The sequence below is a fragment of the Cynocephalus volans genome, chromosome 2 (assembly GCF_027409185.1).
Source record: "Cynocephalus volans isolate mCynVol1 chromosome 2, mCynVol1.pri, whole genome shotgun sequence".
In the NCBI taxonomy this organism is placed as follows: domain Eukaryota; kingdom Metazoa; phylum Chordata; class Mammalia; order Dermoptera; family Cynocephalidae; genus Cynocephalus; species Cynocephalus volans.
Genome location: NC_084461.1, coordinates 208863802 through 208870541, shown reverse-complemented (window position 1 = coordinate 208870541; position 6740 = coordinate 208863802).

The window sequence follows — 6740 nt, the reverse complement described above, 5'->3', positions numbered from 1 at the left end:
CCCTGACTTACATTATGTTGCAATGTCACAAATGATATCATAAGTCGTCCCAGTGACATAATTTGGCTCATGTCTGCATACCGTCTCTTGACTGTCATGACATCCTATTTTACACAATGACAAAAGGCAACCCAAGTCTGCATTCCTGCTGTTGCTATCATATACTCTACATGACACAGTGACATGATGTGACACAGCACTCTGTTCCTCCTCTGGGTCACTGTATGATATCCTATGTGACATTGTAACATAATGTGACTCAGTTTCCATCTCTTCTCTTGGCTGTTGCATGATCTCTTACATGACACAGTGACAATATGACAGAGGTCTGTGGCCCCCATTGGCTGTTGTATGACATCATATGTGACATAGTGGGATGATGGGACTCAGGTCTTCATCCAGTTTCTCAGCTGTCAGGATATCTCATGTCGCATGGTGAAATGAGTGACTCGGGTCTCAGCTATCACATGATATCACATGTCACATAGGGTCATAATGGAGGAGTCGGCTCCTGTGTGATTTTTCAGTCCTGACCGCAGGCAATTGCAAAAGCTTTACCAGGCAGGACTTACGAGAGAAATCTGCCCACCCCGCTCCAGACTCAGTGCGCAGCCAGTGTGTGGCAGGCTCTGAAGGCAGGTGCAGACAAGGACAAGGGCCCTGGCTGGCGGTGCCCCTGCTCACATCTGCATTCCCAGCCCAGGCCCTTCATTCCGAGGCCTCTTGGTCCAGGACCCTTCCTCAGGCACCTCTGTCAAGATCTCCTTATCCCGGCTGGGGGAGAGAGGGAAACCTTACTCCACTCAGACTCAGGACCCAGTACTTTTCCAGCACCAGCGCTTCTCCCTACTCCCACCCAGACCCTCCCATAAAGCAGACGTCTCAGCAGCAGGACGACCCCCACTTCTCTGTGGAGCCATCTAGCCGGGGAGTCAGTGCTTTCTCCTGTTAAGCCTCTTGCCTGTACCTTTGCAGCAAGCAATTAAAAGTTCAAATATAACTTTCATTTTTGGCTTCTTCCCTGAATTGACAATTCTGACACATGGCAGCTCCGCTCTCCTTTAGTTTAGCTGAGCCCTTAAAAATAATGTGACTTGGGTCTGAGTCCCCTTTCCTAGCTGTCATATGCTATCGTAGAGTACATAGGGCCGAGCCCGTGGCGCACTCGGTAGAGTGCTGCGCTGGGAGCGTGGCGACGCTCCCGCCGCGGGTTCGGATCCTATATAGGAATGACCGGTGCACTCACTGGCTGAGTGCCGGTCACGAAAAAACGACAAAAAAAAAAAAAAAAAAAAAAAATAGAGTACATAGCGACACAACATGAGTCACATCTGTATCCATCATCTCAGCTGTCTTATGACATCATATGTGACATGGTGACCAAGTGTGTGTCCCCTCTCTCGGCTGGCATATGACACTGTGTTATAAGGTGACATAAGATGACTTCAGGCCTGCATCTCCTCTTTTGGCTGTTGTATGATATCGTATGTTACATAGTGATATACTGTGACTCAGGTCAGCGTCACCTCCTGTCACCTAATTGTCAGATCATTCCAAACATAGTGATGTGATGTGACTCAGGTCTGTGTCCCCCCTCTCGGTGTCATATGATATCATGCGACAACATCCTCGCAGTTGAAATCACCTATCTTAGTACATTTTCTGCTGCTATAACAGAATACCTGAGACTAGATGCTTTATAAAAACAGAGATTTCTTTCTTACAGTTTTGTAGGCTGGGAAGTTGAAGGTTGAGGGGCCCATCTCTGGCAAGGGCCTTCTTGCTGCATCATCCCATGGCAGAAGGCAGAAGGGCGAGAGAGCCAGTGGGGCGGAACTCACTTTTACCACAAACCCATTTCCGGGATAACAGCATTAACCCATCAGGCCCCTCCTCCCAGCGTGGTTTCATTGGTGATTCGGTTTCCAACACATGGACTCTGAGGGACACATTCAAACCATAGCACCATGCCAGTGTGGGCAAAAGGCAGGAAGCAGGAGATGCCTCCTTGTTTTCTGCCCTCTGCTTGAGCTGGGACATCCCATCTCACCTTCTGCTCTCAGATGGGAATTGATACCATCAGCTCCCTTAACTCTCAGGCCTGGGTGGTTGAAGGCACTGGATCAACACCGGTCAGAGCGGCACAGGCCCTTAGGGGGATGGGGACCAGGTCTTCTTGACCCCTCCTGCTTGGCATAGTCAACACCAAGCCTGGCTGGGAACCTTGAATGTGTGGTCCTCTCGTGGCCTGATAGAGAGAATCTCCCTTGTGGGAAGATCATCCATGCCCTCTCTGAGGATGACCTGGTGTAACAGCCAGGCCCGCACGGTCCTACAGTCTAGACCTTGAGTCGGTCACTGTTTTCTTTGGGACAGCCCAGGAGCAGCAGCAGCACACCAGCACACCGCTTCAGCCTTTAAGCAGATCCATCTACGATACAGGCCTGGGCATCCTCAGGAACCTCAGGGTACTGAAGACCCCAAGAAGCTGGAGTTGCCAGCATAGTCCCTGCATCCAGAAGGTGACCAGCCACTTACTCATGTCAATTGAGGCTCAGTTACTGCACAGTTTACTTCTCCCCTGGACCCACAACATGTACTCAATAATTTGATGTGTGTCGGGCAATATCTGCCTATGACCGGTCCCACAATAGGGACATTAGGGCAAAACACCACCTGTTCTTTCTTCGTTCCTCTCTCAGTGTCCACCAGTGTCCACTAACAGGCCAGTCGTCACCTCCCAGATGAGGTGTGCCGAGTAGTGATGACGGGCTAGTGCCATGTCCAAAACCCCCGGGGTGCTCTGCCTGGTGGCCGCAGTCTGCATAATTGCCAGTCATTGACACTTGTAGCTCAAAAGACTTCTCAGGCTCACTGGCCCGAGTGCAAAGGCTATATGTACAGCTCGTTGGATGATTTCTAGGTTTTGTTGGTTGGGTCCCCACTCAAAAGTGGCTGCCTTCTAAGAGATCTTATATAATGGACTGAGCAAGGTCCCCACACGAAGCGTGAGTGGCCTCTGACACCAGAGCAAGCAGACCCAATGCTATTCCTCCTTTTTGTTTGCTGGGGGTTTGAAGGCCAGTGTTGTTTCTTTAGCCAGCTCAGGGATTGTTCTCTGAGCCTCAGCCCACGTGGTTCTCGTGATGGCTGATATTATGCGTCAACTTGACTGGGTTGCAGGGTATGCAGATTTAACATTATTTCAGGTCTTGTAAGGGTGTTTCCAGGTGGTTTTAGCCTAGAACTTCAATTGGTCTCCTTTTCTCTGCCTTACTGGAAGGGTGTTTCCCGTGGCCTGAGTCCAGCTTTCCATTCTGGGAGCTTGTTGTCAGTAGCTGAAGAGTTTCCCAAAGGCTATCTCTGGGACCAAGTTAGATTTAATTTTCCTGGACAGCCTGCTGATGCCGATGGAAGAAACAGGCCAATCTGACCCTGGGTGACTGTTACGGGATGAACTATCTTCCCACCTCCAATTCATATGTTGAAGTTCTGACCTCTCTTACCTCAGAATGTGACTATATTTGGAGACAAAGTCTTTACAGAGGTAATTAAGTCAAAATGGGGTCTTTAGGGTGGGCCTTTATCCAACCCTATAACTGGTGTTCTTATAAGAAATTTGGACACAGACACACACAGAGGGAAGACCATGTGAAAACAAAGGGAGAAGTCAAAGCCAAGGAAAGGGTCCTGGAACAGATCCTGCCCTCACAACTCTCAGAAAGAACCCTCCCAACACCCTAATCTCAACTTTGAGCCTCCCGAACTGTGAGCAAATATATGGTTCTGGTTAAGCCACCCAGTCTGTGGTATTTTGCTGTAGTGCCATGACACTAATATAGTGACCATTTCATCATCTGGGCGTGTATGTTTTCCATTATAAACCCAGGCCACAGTTATAGTGGCCCTGGGAAGACATGGCTGCCTCTCCTATCACCCACGGGCACTTATCAGGTAATAGAAATGCATCTGGGTAGGCCTATGGATATAAATACCCTTCGCAACAAGCCCTGGTCAGCCTTTGCAAATTCTTCCTCTATGCTCATGGCACTGGCATGGTGGTCATGGCCAGGCTGGCTTGGAGCATGGGGTCAGTCATTAGGTGACCAAGTGCTGTCCACTCCTTCTCATCCAGCAGACTGCAGGACTCCCTGTTGTGCCAGCCAGAGGGCCAACCTCCTGCAATCTCACTGGGCTTTTGCCCAGCCCCATCTATAATCTCCCTCCTCTCCCACTAGTTTTCAGTGTGGACCTCGGAATACATGTGTATTACTGACTGCCCCCAAGTTCTGGGGAATATTTTATCTATATTCACGGCTGCTGGTCAGAAGGAAGCAATTTCACTTTCCCAGGGGTGCGGAGGGCAAGCAGCAACCTTGGAATGAGTTTCTCAGCTTTCTGGGGTCTTCCCTGCTTTACCTTTAATTAGCCAACAAGGGGACTCATCAAGGGTCTCTGTCATAAAAGTCAAGGACCACTTGGCCCCTCGTCACCAAACACTTCAGCAACCAGGTCCATTACCGCCACCAGGGCTCTGCTCCAGACCTGGCTGGTTGGCCTGTGGGGTCTTGTCTGTTTTTTTCCAAAGAGCTCTGTGATCAAACCAACCTCAAAGAGGAGAGAGCTAAAGATCCAATGGCATCAGTCTGTTCAGAGCCCTAGGGCAGAGCCCAGTGGCGTGTGACCTTTTTTCTGCAAGACGAATGGGCGGGCCTGCTTTTGCAGAAGTTGCAGCTTTTGCGTGAGGAACTAAAGTTCTTGAAGGCATAAAAGACAGAGGTAGTTTAACTGCCTGAGGGAGTGAGTGCTGTGAGTGCACTGACATCATTCTGAGAACCTCTACTCAGCCCGCCAGCAGAGGCATCACATACGCAGTCAGCACTCCACGCAGCACAGGATGAATTCTAACCTCATGAACATCCACAGTGCAGACTGACAAACCGGTCCCATCTTTGTACAGCACAACACTACGTACCACGAGTCAGCCCCAGCCTCACTCACAAGTTCGCTTTCACCTCTTTTTTTTTTTTTTTTGTGGGGTGTGGACAGTTGGCTGTAAGGGGATCCAAACCCTTGACCTTGATGTTACAACACCGTGCTCTAACCAGCTGAGCTAACCGGCCAGTCCGTGCTTTCACCTCTTGTTTTCTCTTCACTGCAAGTTTTCTGCCCAAACTCTATTAGGCCTTTTTTTTTATAGAAACACAGTCACAAGAGTTTTAATAAGGCACCACAATAGCAGATGCCGTTGACCATCATCTGCGGGCTGGAAGCTCAGGGAGTCAGGTGTTGCTCACAGATGGAGCAACGCACACCATCAGCACACCTCTGCAGCTGGGGTGACTCACTTTTGGTTCTAAGTGGCTGTTCAATTAGCGTCAACAATTCTTCTGATAATAAGGCACCAACTGGGTGGCTGGCTTCCGTCCTACTTCTTGCCGTTCAACACTGCAACATTTTATCAACAGGTGGCTTATGCTAACAAGTCCTAGGGAGTCACCCACAAAGCTCCCCGAACTGGTGGGACAGTGCGAGCACCCTTACTCCTCCCCTACCTACCACTTAGGCAAGGCCTGCACCCAGGAACTGTCTCACCCCAAACCTGGCTCATATATCCCTTGCCTTCTAAAAAGCTGCTGTACTTCTGCTGGCCCCCTTGCTGACACCACATTTGTCAAGTACATGCAAGACATGCCAAGGCCAAGGCCTGACTGATTTGACTGGTAACAATACCACAAGCCACTTTTGATTCAGAGAGTTTGCTACTTCCATAGTGAAAGGAAGAGAAGCCCAAGGTGGCAGCTCCCCACAGTCCTCATCCCACACACCAAAAAAGACAACACCGAAACAAAAGGGGTCACACAGCACGAGTTACAGGACAACCCGTTGCTTAGGAGCCCCTAGGAGACTGCAGCTGAGCAGTTCATCACGTGCAGCTCTGTCCTGAGAGACTGAGGCAGGAAGCCTCAGACCTCACCAGAACCGGGGAGGGATTGGCTCCCAGGGACACAGGGAATGAGTGAGAGGTGGCCTTGGAGCAGCCTGCTGTCCTGGGAGGTGCACAGATATTCCACCAAGACTTAGATCAGCTGTGGTTCACACCTGTCTTCATCGCCTGTGTGGATATGTGCAAAGGCCCTGCATGGACTCCACAGCAGAGCTGTTTCTCTACACGCACATCAGGACTCATAACCAGACACACAAAACCTCATGGAGAAACACAGAGAGGCACACACAACACTCAAAGACCCATACAACACCCACACAGTGAAGCCTTCAGACACACACACATACACACCCACCTCTTCATACCACAGCCTCAGATGTACCAGCCCAGACACACCCAGTCACACAGTTGGAGACAGGACACCTGCAGCTCCCCAACACACACCATAGAGACCCCGCACTGGCCTGAGGTGTCACCAGCCAGTGGAGGACTTGGAGGCCAGCTAGAGCAGGCGGACGGTGGCTGCAGAGTGAAGGCCCACAGACACCACACAGCGTGAAATGCCATGTGGCCCCACTGTGTCCACACACAATGGGGATGTGTACACCGATGCATGTCTGCATACCAACCCGCTCCTCCCCTGTTCCCACACACACACCTCCCAGAGAGATGGTGTCCATACCCCTGGTGCTCTGGGGGATCAGAAGCCCTCCTTCCAGACCAGGTCTTCCTTGGTGGTCCAGAGTCCCCATGCCTATGTGACCCAATGCCCATGTCCACAAAGGGGAGGGGT